This window comes from Neophocaena asiaeorientalis, unplaced genomic scaffold, assembly GCF_003031525.2.
Source record: "Neophocaena asiaeorientalis asiaeorientalis breed wild unplaced genomic scaffold, Neophocaena_asiaeorientalis_V1.1 scaffold371, whole genome shotgun sequence".
In the NCBI taxonomy this organism is placed as follows: domain Eukaryota; kingdom Metazoa; phylum Chordata; class Mammalia; order Artiodactyla; family Phocoenidae; genus Neophocaena; species Neophocaena asiaeorientalis.
The window spans coordinates 5,191,739-5,206,464 of NW_020172369.1; the positions used below are offsets into that span (position 1 = coordinate 5,191,739).

The window sequence follows — 14,726 nt, forward strand, 5'->3', positions numbered from 1 at the left end:
AGTTTCTGCTGAGAATTCAAGCAAAGGCCCTTGTGTACTGAAGCACCGAGAGATCTTTCCGTTTGTATATCTTCAGGAGATAAGGGCTTTATTATTACACAACTGACTGGCTGGGCTTTCAGGCATGTGATTGGCCAACGCAAACCACGTTGAGGTTCTTGCAGTGTATGTTGCTAAGAAGTTTTGAGGGCAGCAAGTGGGAAGCAATGGAGTGAGTGATTTTTCTGAAGAGTGGTGCTTAAAATCAACTGGATAAAACTATTGATCGGAGTTTTCAGAAGATATTGGTATTTCAGGAAGAAAAACACATAAACAAATGAGCTTACTAGTTAGAGACTATGAAAAAAAAAATCTTCAGGGGCTTGCAGAAAAAAGTCAGCTCCTCAAAGCATGAAATTGCAGTTCCAAAGAAATATTAAACGTCAGCATTTAGAAGAGCCCCAGAGTAGACATGGGCACAGATTTCTTTCCTAGACCACCCTGGAAATACCAACTCTGGGAGTGAGAAATTTTCAGCAAGTAGTCGTTTGGGATGATAGTTTTTGACAGTTGCTTGTTGGAATCCAGACCATGACCACCATCATTACCGTGGTCTAATAAAAAGCCTGCATCGTATGGCTACAGGATATAGCTGGATTTGGAATTAAATCACATGACATCAGTGACATTAAGGAACAAAAGTAGTGACTCCTTAGCATTTTTGTCCAGAAATACTGAAAAGATGTCTTGTGGTTTGGACAGTGGTTGCACAGTTTGTGATAGAAAAGTTGATTATAATTTATGGTCTGTGCTCAAAGCAAACTCAATGTAGAAAAAAAAATCAAATATATAAGAATGAAAGAACTAGGGTATGATCATTCACACTATCAGAAAAGATTTTTCACATCTCTGAGCAGATTTCTGCTTAATTCTTTCAAAAGGGGCTTCATTTTATACTGTTGTGGTTTGCCCATAACTTTTCAGGAATTTATATATTGAGTAGCTTGAGGTATAATTTTTATAATCTTTTCCTGCTTTAAAGCCGTCTTGACACTGCATCTGAAGAGGTTTTTCTGATGAATAAAATAGTATCATCTTATTCGAATGCATAGATGAATGTCAATATTTAGGCATTCATTTATTCGCATATTTATCGAGCACCTAATATGTGACAGGTACTATTCTAGAGCACAGCAGTAAGCACCTTCCAGATGCCCACATCCAGCAAGAGAACCTGGAAGCAGAGCAAGAAGCAACCAAACAGACAAATAAATAAGCATGGTGCTTATTTATTGCGATGCACGCCATGAGGGAAATAATGATACCTCAGTGTCTAGGAGGAAGGAGACAGCTTGTAGGGAGAAGGCCTCTCTGAGGAGGGGACATTTGATCTGAGATTTGAGACATGCAACTTGGGAAGATCTTTCCGGAATAACAGTTGCAAAAGTCTTGAGGTGGGAAGGAGAAGAGGATGAGTATGTCTGGATCTTGCTGGAGATATGTCAGGGAGGCAGGTAAGGGCCAGCGACGTAGAGCCTGGTGGACCTTTTTAAAGTAGAGTAAGAAGTCTTTGGAAAGTTTTAAACATGCAAAATGGTTTGTATTTTTAATAAGGTCATGCTGTGTGGAGTATAGAGGACAGCAGGGAGGAGCAGGGGTCCAGTTCGATGGCGATCGTTGAAGTCCACATGAGAGGCGAGGGCACTTCGGACTAAGAGTGGTGTTAGAGAGGAGGGAACAAATTCAGGATCGATCGTGAAGATCCACCTGCAATAACTTGCTGATGGATTACGTGGCGGCGGGGAGGGTGACAGAAAGAAGGGAATGCAGGATGAGGCCCCAGTGTAAAGGTTGGCCAAATGTGCCATTTGCTGAGATTGGGCAAACTGGGAGAACAACAGATTTTTGCGAAGAGAAAAATCAAGTCTTCTGTTTGGGTCCTGTTAAGTCCGAGATGACGCTTAGACACCGGCATGAAAACTTCAAGTAGGCGGATGGCTGTAAGGTGTGGAGCTGAGGGGAGAGGCCACAGCTAGAGAGAGAAATTTGGGAGATGTGTTGATGTCATTTAAAGCTGGGGATAAGAAGGAGAGTACAGCAGGCCAGAGGAGAGGACAGCCTTGGGCCAGACTCTGGGGCACAGCACTGTTTAAGTTTGGGTGTGGGAGGAGAAGCCAGCAAAGACGATTGAGAAGCAGCAGCTAAACATGTCAAAGGAAAACTAGAAAATGGAAAGTCCATTTAGTTCCAGAAGTAGGGAGTAATGAACTATGTTGAATACCACTGGGATATGAGTAAGATAAGGACAGAGACATGTTCATGTGGATTCGATAATATGGAACGTATGGGTGTCCGTAACCAAAGAATGTGAAGTCAGGGATGCGACCCAAATGGGCTGAGCAGTGAGTAGAGGCAAGGACATAGTGAAAAACTCTCTTGTTGGAAAGGAGAACAGAGAGAAGGGGGAGAGAGCATATGGTTTAGATTGTTTTGAAGATAGGATACTGTAGACTCTAATGTAGTGACTACAGCATGTTGGGGATGATCTGTTGTGTGTGTAGGAAGTGTATTTGTTTTCTGTTGCTGTGTAACAAAGTACCACGAACCTTTTGGCTCACAACCATCCTCCCGGTATCTGTGGGTTAGGAGTCAGGGCCAGGCTTGGCTGGGTCTGCTGATGACTCTCACAGGGCTGCAGTCAAAATGTTGGGTGGGCTGTGGTCTCTTTGGGAGGCTTGACTGGGGAAGAATTCACTTCTCAGCTCCCTCAGGTTGTTAGCAGAATTCATTCCCTTGCATCGGTAGGTGTGAGGATCCAGCTTCTTGCTGCCTGTTACCTGTAGGCTGCCCTCAGCTCCTAGAGCCCCCCTCCCCCAGCCCCTCTCCCCCACCCCACAATGGCCTCTTACTTCATCAAGTCGGCAAGGAGAATCTTAGCCCCTGTCTGCTGGCAAGATGGAGACTCATATAAGGCATTGTAATCACAGGAGCAGTACTCCATCATCTTTGCCATATCCTATTGGTTAGAAGTAAATCATGGGTTCCACCCACACTTAAGCGGGGGAGATATGCAAGGGCATGAATACCAAGAGGTGAGGGTCGTCAAGGGTTACCTTGGGGAGGAACCGAAGATGCAGAGAAAAGAGGGATAAGTTCAGGAGGAAGGTCCTTAGGAAAGTCATAGGGCAGGGGACCTGGAACCCAAGTATAGGGATTGGTCTTTGACAGAAGCAAAGACCCTTCTTCCATTAGGGAGAAGGTAGAGAAAGTAAGTCCAGATGTGGGTAGTTGTATATTGGATGGTGGTCAGATGAAGTAGTATTTACCTGATGGCTTCTGTTTTCCCCCTGCAGCAGGAGGGAAGGCCATCAGCTGAGAGCAAAAGAGATTTGGGATAACAGCTAAAGAGATAGTGTTGTGGGAGAGTGGGAGAGCAAATGTACCAGGGAAATCAGATAGAGTTGCTAGACAGTATCAAGGGCCCATCTGATGTTTGTGGTTCTACTTGTACAGTGTAAGCAGTCTGTCTGGGTATGTGATTTTCCCCACCTTCATTCCATTAGCTCAAGCATAGAGTGATAATAACAAACAGAATGCTAGCTAACGTTTATTAAGTTATTTAATTACCATGCTAGTGTAAGTCTAAGTGTACAGTCTCATTTAAACTTCATTGCATATCCCTGAGTCGGGCATTATTATATCATCCTCATTTTACTGAAGTGATAAGCAGTTTACTTAAAGATGCACAGGTGTTAGGTGGCAGAGCAAGGTTTTGAGCCCTGGGCAGTCTCACTCCAGAGCTATTACCATGAGGCCTTACACTTCACTGTCTCTTGGAGACAAAGCAGAGAGCTGGATTCAGCAGAGATGCAGTTTAGCCAGGTGGGTGAGCAATGACAAAGGAGAGAACACACTGTTGACGAAGTTGGCACTGCTGTGACTATAATGATGGACTATGGGATCTAAGAAAAGTAAGGACAGGAAGGGGGCATGGGCTGGTAAAAAAGTCAGGGGTCAGTGGATTGGAGAAAACAAAGAGGAATCAATAAAATCATTAAAAGAATGGGAATGAAATGCAGGACAACTTGGGTATTGTATAAGTATTTGCTGAATACTTATAAGCCAAGAACTGCACTAAATGCTTTCTATGAAGGAGGATCTACTGAGAAATTATGATTTGGGAATCAATATTCTCCAGCTGAGTATACTGACTTGGATGTGAATTAGCACACCTGAGGCTGTATGGTCACAAGCAGAGCCCTGGTTCACATCCATAGCCTGTGCTTTTAATCTCCCTCTATTTATTTGTGGTGTTTATGCCCATTTATATCCAGGAGTATTTGGGAAGGCTGAAGAAATAGAGGAATAGATGCTACTAAGTATCTGAGATGCTTGATTACTGTCATGGCTGCTAATTTGGGCTTTAAATGAGACAAGAAGACAAACTTGGTATTACACAGTTTTCAATTTCTGATCGAAGAAGCTTACATATTTATGGGCAGTAGTAAGATTCCACACACCCCCAAAAAACAAAAAAATAGCCTCCTGGGCCCTTGAATGAGGAACACCAGGTAAATAATGTCTCCAACCAGAGCTTAATAATAAAATTAAAAAAAAAATACAAGGACACTGTCAAACGGAGGAAGGATTCTAAAATAAGTTGCTACTCAGTGAAGGCAAAACAGTAGGGGGCTGAGATAACTAGGCTCAGGGCTGTGCTCTGCGATGCTGTGTATTAGTTATGGACAAGAGCCGGAGAGTCTGAAGGGATTGATAATGTAGTGTCATAATAAGGTTAGGAGACACCTGGACCTGAAAGACCGCTATTAGTTCTATCAAGAGTACATCTGTTGGAAAACTGGGAAGAAAGTTTGTTTTTTTTTCATTTTTAAAATTTTAAAACAAATTTATTTATTTTGGCTGCATTGGGTCTTCGTTGCTGCACGCGGGCTTTCTCTGGTTGCGGTGAGCGGGGGATACTCTTCTTTGCAGTGCGTGGGCTTCTCATTGCAGTGGCTTCTCTTGTTGCAGAGCGTGGGCTCTAGGCACCCAGGCTTCAGTAGTTGTGGTGCATGGGCTCAGTAGCTGTGGCGCACGGGCTTAGTTGCTCCATGCGGCATGTGAGATCTTCCTGGACCAGGGCTCGAACCCATGTCCCCTGCAATGGCAGGCAGATTCTTAAGCACTGCGCCACCAGAGAAGTCCAAGGGAAGAAAGGTTTTTTTGTTTTTGTTTTTGTTTTTTTGCGGTACGCGGGCCTCTCACTGTTGTGGCCTCTCCCGTTGCAGAGCACAGGCTCCGGACGCACAGGCTCAGTGGCCATGGCTCACGGGCCCAGCTGATCCGCGGCATGTGGGATCTTCCTGGGTCGGGGCACAAACCCGTGTCCCCTGCATCGGCAGGCAGACTCTCAACCACTGTGCCACCAGGGAAGCCCGGAAGAAAGCTTTTTAAGTGAGATAATATATGTCAAAGTGCCCACCTTCAGTGCTTAATAAATATTAACGGAGAGGAATCTGTTTCATGTGTGCCAGCTTTTTGGGGTGGTTAGCACATCTATTAGACTGTCTCTGGGCTATCAGATGGCTTTAAGAAGCCTTTGGCAGGGACCAGTGCAGCAAGCACTGAATTCCAGTTTGCTGATAAGTATGTGTGTTGCAAATGGTCTGCGTTGGCTCGAGGGCAAGGCATGTGCATCTGATACCAGGCAAAGTTGTCATTCACTGAATTGTCGACTGCCAGACTTGGAAGGGAAACAGAGATTATCTGGTAACCCAACACCCCCTTTAGACTGCTCGGTACACCGGGACTAGGGAAGGTGAAGTGCTTCGTCTGGCTAGGGCTGCTTAGCAACTTAGGTGGGACCAGGATTAGCACCCTGGTCTGCCCAACCCCAAGTTCTCGCCCTCCTTGCTGGGTTAGTCCTTTGTGCCTGGAGTGATCTGTGGTTAGTTCACTGCCTTAGAGTTGTGGTGAGAGAAATCACAGTTTCCTGAAGTCATCTACCACTCACTGCTTATCAACTTCTATTTGTGGAATGCTCTTCCTTCCTAAAGTACCTCAGGGAGAGGTGGTCTCATTTCCGGCTGTGGGAGGTGGGCAGGACCCTCTGTGAATCCTGTCCAGGTCAGTCCCCCTCCCTGTGCAGTTCCCAAGGGACACGTGTGCTCAGAGGATGATAGAAAATGGCAAATGAGCCCCATTTCATCGTGAACCGAGTTCCCTTCATCTCTGGCTTGGTGTGCCTGGTAGACTGGCCTGGAAGACGTAGTTTATACTCAGCCCTTAACTAGGGCCTCTCCTCCACCAGATTTGACTGCTGGTTGGGCCTGCAGTGCCCCGTAGCACAAGGGTTAGAAAAGGAGGAAAAGCGAGAAGTCAGCCCTGCCTGGAATCCCCTCACCTGAGCTTAGTGAGGAGGCGCCAGGGAGCTACCGCTGGGATGTCCTTGACCTCTGAGAGCCCCCGGAGCCTATTCATTGGTAAATGTGCCCTGGTCACATTGCCCTGTCTTCCTGCTCATGGGTGCTCAAAGGGAAGAAGAGTGGGAGCCTCTCCCTGCCCACTACAGTGTGCGCAGTCAGAACTTCTGGTCTGCACACAACAACCAGTCTTGTACCATGGCTGATACAATGTCTGCTAAAGCTGAGGAAACTTGACCTTTAATTGTCCTGTCCCATCTCTATGAAGGTAAATGCATGGTTTCCATTAGACTTTCTGAAATATTTGAGAATACTTAGAGACCCTTATAGCCAACCTTCCAGCCTAGTCGAATCTCTGAAATAAGAATGATTTTCTTTGGGTTTGCTGTCCATGTTTCTGGTCATTCCCTCAGGAGATGTTTATTATGGGCCATGGCTTGCCATGTTCCTGATATGCATGTGGGAAACAGCAATCAATAAGGCCGACTTCCACTTCCGGGGAGCCTACAGCCTGGCAAATTCCTGCCAGGTTGTTGATAAAGAAGTTCAAAGCCCCTTTTCCTCTTTATCCCCAAGATCAAGGTTACATCTGCCGAGAGACCTTGCTAGGCTACCACAGTTTGGGATGTAATTTTGATGCATATCCTAAAACATTTGTAGCCAGTCTATGTGAAGAAGATTATATGGGCTGGCCAGGAGGTAATTCCTGAATAGCTATTCAAAGGATGAGTTTAGATCACCAAATCTGGCACATAACTTCAGTTGGTCTCATTTACTGGATGAAGTGGAACGGAATATAACTCTGAGATTCGTGTAGTGGAATTAGAGTGATTCAGTTCTCACACTTCATTGAAGATACTATTTGGAAAACCCAGTGTTATAATTTATACATAGGGGAAATAGGCTTGACTCTAGAGTTTTGAAGGAGAGTCTGTAATTTTAGGGTAAGAACTTTGCAGTAACATACAAGAGGGGATCTCATCTTGCAGAAGACCATGGAGCCTTGAGGTGCAAAAAATTTAAAGGGTTCTGCCTGTCCATGGCTCCATGAGGACTAAGAGTGTATAGTCTCCATGCTACACATGACAGTTTCCAGTGACACACTTGCTTTCCTTACGTTCTTGTCATAATGGAAGGCTGAGCGAAAGTAAAGCCTCACTGATGCGAACTAATTGGGGATGGCTGGTCTCTCCTTGTGGTGATGGAAGTGTTCTGTATTTTGCCTGTGGTGGTGGATACACATACCTACATACGGTAAAATTGCATAGAACTAAATACATATGCAGTTGCACACATACACAAATGAATACATGTAAAACTGGAAAAATCTGAATAAGGTTGGTAGATTATATCAATGTCAATTTCCTGGTTGTAATATTGTACTATTATTTTGCAAGGGTTACCACTGGAGGAAAAAAACAAAAAAAGTGCTCCAACATTTTAAATTAAATCCAATTTTTTAAAGGCAGTGTGCCTTGAAATATCATTTAATAAAACCTACAGACAGGATTATTTTCGTCCATTAATATGACCTGTGTAGTGGCTTTGTTAGTAAGATGGGAGGGAACATGGTTGAGTCAAAGCAGATGATTCCTCTGTCTGCTCCCCTCCCCACTGTTTCCTCTGTGTAAATCCAGATGTGAGGTAACAGGCCCTGGGTTCAAATTCTGGCTTCTCCACTTGCTAGTTGCATGGCCTTATCAAGTAACTTGATGTCTCAATGCTTCAGTGTTACCAAAGAAAATTGGTACAATACTGTTCTGTCATTGCCTATTGTTATTAAATATGGCCCACAGACCTCCTGAAACTAGACATGGATGGCAATTTATCTCCTTTATGGTTCCAGAAAAGAATCTTTTGTAAAACTTTGTTCAAGGCTTCAAAATCCTACAGTTAGTTTGACTGTTACAGCCGCCTGCTTGTTCCACAGTACCAAGGTATTTCAGAGAGCTGCTTCCTGAAGTGACTTCGTTCATCTGAACTCTGGGGTGTTCCATCGTATCAGTGGTGAGCTTGAATCTTCCCTTTCATCTCAGGAAGCTGTGAGTCATTTATCTACTTGTGCGAAGAGGACAGAAACATTCTAGCTCTCAGGCTCATCAGTCTGTTCAGATCTATAGCTCTTGTATTGGAAAAAACCTGCCTAGTAGCCATACAGGTGGGAAAAGGCTTACCACGCACGTTGAATTATGTGTCTATGTGTCGTTGAAGCCTGCGATGGAAATACAGTGATGTCACCTTTCACCTCTAACTTGCGTGTGGCTGAGAACCCCTGAGGTGTGAATTCGCCCTTTCCATCCTCCTCCGCACTGGTGTCTGCGACCTGTTGTGCTTTTGTTTGGTGAAGAACTCACTGTTCTTTGGGTAGATGGGGATGCAGAGCCCAAAGTATACTTCCAAACTCTTGTAAATACTTGCTTCTACTATTGGAAGATATCTAGATGGAGGAGAAATGGACTCTGGTTAAACAGCATGGGGAAATTCCAGTTAAAAAGAGAGATACAGATTTTTTTTTAAGTTATAAAATGTTTTAAACATAGACGAAATTGAATGAGTAGTACAACACCCATATACCTATGAAGAAGTTATTGACCAAGATGCCAAGGGCCATTTTGAATTTTAAGAAGGTGAATATAGATTGTGGCATTCACGTATTTATTGGACTACAGAGCCTTTCTTTTTCTTCTAGAACGTCTTTCCCTTGGGATACATTTTGGGAAATACCGGTTTAAAATTATTTTTCTGAATGGGAAACCCATGGATAAGTGACTTATACTTGGGATAACTTACTAAAACTACATTATTAAAGAAATAAATTGTCATACACACAGAGAAAGGTTAAAATATTGTTAGTGGGTCCTGCAAGCTTTGAAATATTTTTTCTAGTAAAGCTGCTAATTTCTTCAGTATCAAGTTTCTAAAAAAAAAAAAAGGAGTACTTTATGTGGTGAATTTTCACTTGTGTATCTGTGAATACCATTCCTGTGGGTGAAATTTAAAAACCGGTAGCAAACCCTACTTCTCTTGGTAAATCAGGGTCCATGATGGGTCTAGTGGAGGAGATAGGAGGTATGGGAAGTGCTACCATGACAGAATTACAAGGTTCCCAGGGAGCAGAAAAACACACGGTGCTGATACTCAGGCAGGTATATTTAATAATATGTTTCCCACATTCTAGAAGAAAAAAGATTGAAAGTATCACAATTGTTTAAATGAAGAGAATGTATCAATTCAGTAGGAGACTAGGATTGACACATTTTCTGTCAACAACAGTATGACTACTGCAAATAAAGGGGTTAAGCATTTGTGAACACAGTACCTTGTGTAAGGACTCTTTACTAGCTATTGTTCAATATTTATTTCAGTATTACCCAACATTTAATGCATTATAATTTTTAGAGGGCTCTCATAGCTAACTTGGTAATCTTGGAAGGTGGATTTTATTATCTCCATGTTATACATGTGGAAAATAAGTGTTGGAGAAGAGTGGAGCAGTTTCTGTGGACAAAAAAAAAATAGAGAGAGAATTTTTTTTTTACCAAATGACATATTTGTCAAACATTTCAGAAAACATTTGGGGCCAACAGATTTAAAAAATAATTGGAATTGTTACCTAAGCAACAATGGAAATTTAAGGAAAGAAGGGCTTTATTTTGCAGTAATTTTAAATTAAAAGAACATGAAATACAATTTTCATAGGTTGTCATAAACACTTTCATGTAGCTTATTTATTCTTTGAAAGTCGCTACAAGTGCTTGCTGAAGAACAAACCTCACTAATTTGTATCAATTTGGGTTAGGATCCAAAGTTTAACTTAAAGAACTTTTTTTTTAAAATGTAAGCTTTTGACAGTGTTTCAACTAACAAGTTCGTATACTTACAACTCAAAACTAGTTTAACAAAATGTTAGAAAAATAGTAGAAATATTAGCATAAGGATCTTACGACTTATAAAAAATGAATATGTGAAGAGTATCTGAAGGAAAAATTGTCTTTTTCATCAGATATTACTTGCAATAAAAGTTATCTCAGAAAAAGGAGGAAAATGGGCCTCTGAGCCTATGTAAGCATACACCGAACACTATAGCATCTTAGAGTGGGAAAGAGGAGGTGGACAGTATGGGAGGAGCCACTAAAGGTTTGAAATGACCCAAGGTAGGGTTTATGGAAAGGGAAGAGGAACTGCCATGCCTGGTGGATGTTTATGAGGTTCTGAAAATGTGCTCTTAGCCATCTGTTGGGTGACAGCAATATTCTTCAGCTCTTTATTCTTATTCTAAAAGAGAGTTCTATTCAAATAGGTCTCTCAACTCTCTGTATTGATTTTGTCACTTGAAATTTTCTTGCAATCTAGCACAGAGGTTATAAGAGAAAATTCTTTTTACTTAAAAAACTATAATAGAAATGATGTAGTTTTCACTGCTTGTAAACTATGGCTATCTTTATGTGTTAAAATTGAGTTATCTCAAAGATCTTGCTTAAATTCAGTGACAAGTTAATGGTTTGATTGTTTAAAAAATTTGCGTGGCAGGTGGTTGCTACTTCATTCAATCCCATGGTTATTTCATTCAACAACTATTCACTGAGCTCCTACTCTTTGTCAGCTCCAAGGACACAGGAGAGAAAAGACATCGGAAGGGTTCCCGTTCACATTCTAGCTGGAGAGACAGACAGTACACTTTGCGCATGGTTGTGCGTTGCTAAGCTCGGAATGCGTGGAGGAAGAGAAGATTTGGGTTGGAAAGGGGAATCGAGTTCTGTCTTGACTATGTTAAGTGTGAGATGCCTGTAAGACCCCCATGTGGAGATGTCAGGTAGGCTGGCGGTAGGTGGAGAAGACAGAACTAACGGTAAAAATCAGAAGTCATGGGCACATGGACAATATTTAAAGTGATGGGATTGGGTGAGAATACCTACAGCACAGGTAGAAAGAGAAAGTGCCTAAGACTGGGCTCTGGAACGCTTCAAATGTAATTCTCCACCTCTCTAGTTCTCTCTCTCAACAGCTTTCTTATGATTTAATTCAGGTAACATACCATATAATGCTCCCTTTTTAAATACACAAGTCAATGTTTTCTAGTATCGTCACAGAGCTGTACAGCCATCACCACAATCAAATTTTGGAATATTTTGTCAACCCAAAAAGAAACATTGTACCCGTTAGCAGTCACTACTCCGTACTGCTTTGTATGCACGTATACTGGTGTTGTTTTACTTTATTTTTCAGTGCCAATAAGTCTTTATTCATTCATTGTGCTTCTTCAGGAAGAAAAGAAAGCAGGAGGGAGAGAAGGGTTAACATGCATTAGAAAACAGTAAGAGGAGGGAGAGAAAAGAAAAATCCAGTACAGCAAAATCAACCATTTAATTAATAAACCCCAATGATGGGGTCACCACAGCCCAAGGGAGTCTGGTCTTCTGCAGTTCAGGAAAAAGGGGAAAGGAACCAGAGAAAGGACACAGACGGGTCCTCACTTTCCTCCCCCACTCTCTTCCTTCTTGTAAATTCCAGATAAAACTTTGGTTTCTAGCAGTAAACATGGAGTTGAATTACATCCAGTCTACATCCTATTAGATGATCTTGCGTTCACTTTGACATCAGATTCTTGCATCAGCAGAGGAGTCCCTGAGTGCATTGGATAGACTTTCTTTCCCTTCTCAGTCTCCCACTCTGAGTTTCTATGTGGAAGCCCCTTGCTATGGGTTGGAAATGAGGGCTAAAGAATTCCTAGTTTATTCAGGTTTTATGCAAGTCTTTTAGGGTTTAGAGTCATCCCAAGAATTAAATATGTATGTGTGTCTTGTTGTTTGTTTTGGCTAAAGGTGGGACAGGAGGCAAGTTTTCGGGACAGAAGAACTTGTCCAAAATAGGAAGTAAGGGAAGGGGAAGGATGAGAAAATGGGCAAGGGAGTCCTGCTTTGTGAAAAGTGGCACTGAGCTTACAGTTCACATCTTCTGGCCTGGTGCAGACTCTTTTGACAAAAATGCTTTGATTATTTTTCTTTCAATGCAAAAAGAAATGTGTAAACAAGAAACACCCCAAAACAACATAAGAAAGACCAACATATTATATTTACACAAACTAGATCACATAGCAGTCACCAAACCAGCCACTGGTAATGTCCTACAAAGCTTGGATAAATCCAGAAACTGGAGGGAGCTCGATTTTGGAGGACTGTACCCAGGATGATACACCTCGCCCACTGTTTTCTATTACATTTGCCATATTTCAGCACACGGTGCTCGGCGAGGTAGGTCTGTGCTGCTCTCCCGATTTGTCAGTAGAGTTCTCTTTTCTCCACTAGCTACCCGGGCACTATTGTTACCCCTGCAGCAGGGGACACTGGCCCTGGAACCACAAAGAAGCTCTTGTTTAGAGGACCATCTGGAAACCACACAGAAGTACAGAGTTTTGAAAGGTTAAGGATTCTAAATTTTGTTCCAGGCATACATCCCAGGCAGCATGGGAGAGTACAGAAGTTTCATTCTTAAAATCTTGCTTACCTAACACTATCTTGAGATTTTTATACATGCAAGAATGCGTGTGCTTACACACACACACACACACACACACACACACACACCTTTGTGTAGTGTAGACTTAGCCTAATCCAACGGAAGATAAGATCTCATGTGGAAAGTGAGCCAGTGTCCCAGAATTAAAGGTTTGGTCAGGAATCCTTAAAAAAATAATAAACACACACACACACAGGCCTTACTCTTTGTTTTCACTCAGACCCTTTGGTCAACTCTGACCGGTTTTAACCTCTCTGTGTCACCTTCCTGTTCAGGGCTGATTTACAGTCATCCGGCTGCGAGGTAAGTCAAAGTCGTTCTTTAGAGTAAAGTCATTCCTGCTCTGGAGCCCTGAGATTCCTTCTATACCTGAGAACACAGTGTGCAAATGAGGGCCTCTCAGAATAATGTATTCAAAAATACAAAGTCAAAAGAGTTATGTTAAGAAAAATAAAGAAAAAGATTTAAGTACACAACAAATGTCATTCCTACATAGCTAGTACTTTGGCATCCTGAGGGGAAGCATAACCCAAGTTAGAGTTATGAGCAAAGAAAATTGTAATAGATCAGAATGGCAGGGGAGTGAGCCCTCGTGGCAGCAGGCCTTCACATGGTCCCCCAACACCCTTTTTTCTACTATCATAACCCGTGGCTTAGGATAGTTCCTAGAACCCTGTACCAACAGTGGGTCATAGAGGAGGCAAGACACGGAAGAACCCTGCCCTACCCCGAGAGAGTCCCTATCACACAAAGTAGTAGCTTCTTGAACCTATTCACCTGGTCTTAACATTTTATCTTTTTATTGATACTTTAGCATAGGACATAGATCCCTCTTCAGAAGGAAAACAGCTTCCCTATCTAGGCCACTTTCTAGCCTAGAACCTAAAACCTATGATCAGAGATAAGAATATCTCATAAAGTTAAAAGAGTCAATTTATCAAGAAGACATAAAACCCTAAGTATTTATACACCTAATACAGCTTCAAAATATGTGAAGCAAAAGCCTACAGAACCAAAGGGGGAAATAGACAAATCTACAGTTATAGCTGAATATTTTTTTTTTTTTTTTTTTTTTTTTTTTGTGGTACGCGGGCCTCTCACTGCTGTGGCCTCTCCCGTTGCGGGGCACAGGCTCCGGACGCGCAGGCTCAGCGGCCATGGCTCACGGGCCCAGCCGCTCCGCGGCATGTGGGATCCTCCCGGACCGGGGCACGAACCCGTGTCCCCCGCATCGGCAGGCGGACTCTCAACCACTGCGCCACCAGGGAAGCCCTAGCTGAATATTTTAATTACATTCAATTATTGGTGCTTGGTAGCAAGAAAATGTAAGAATATAGAATATTTGAACAATATTGTCAGCCAACTTAACCTAATTAACATTTATAGAACACTACACTGAATAATTGAAAAATACTGCTTTTAATTGTATAATAAATATTTACAGAGATATACTGTATACTGGAGGGAAAGCCAAGTCTCAGTAAATTTCAAAGGATTGAATTAAACAGAGTAAATTCTTTAACCACAATGGAGTTAAATTTAAAAATCATTTAAAAAGTCACTAGAGGGCTTCCCTGGTGGCGCAGTGGTTGGGAGTCCGCCTGCCGATGCGGGGACACGGGTTCCCCGCACCGGCAGGCGGTCCGGGAGGATCCCACACGTCGCAGAGCGGCTGGGCCTCTGAGCCATGGCTGCTGAGCCTGCGCGTCCGGAGCCTGTGCTCCGCAACGGGAGAGGCCACAACAGTGAGAGGCCCGCGTACCAAAAAAAAAAAAAAAAAAAAAAAAAAAAAAACCCAAAAAAACCCCA

At 42.6% G+C, this 14,726-nt stretch overlaps 1 protein-coding gene across 1 annotated transcript in view; it reads left to right on the forward strand.

Moving 5' to 3' along the window:
* The window catches only part of ZNF704 (zinc finger protein 704), a 205,129-nt gene that overhangs the window by 1,119 nt on the left and 189,284 nt on the right, over positions 1-14,726 (forward strand). The gene's annotated exons all lie outside the window — the stretch shown is intronic.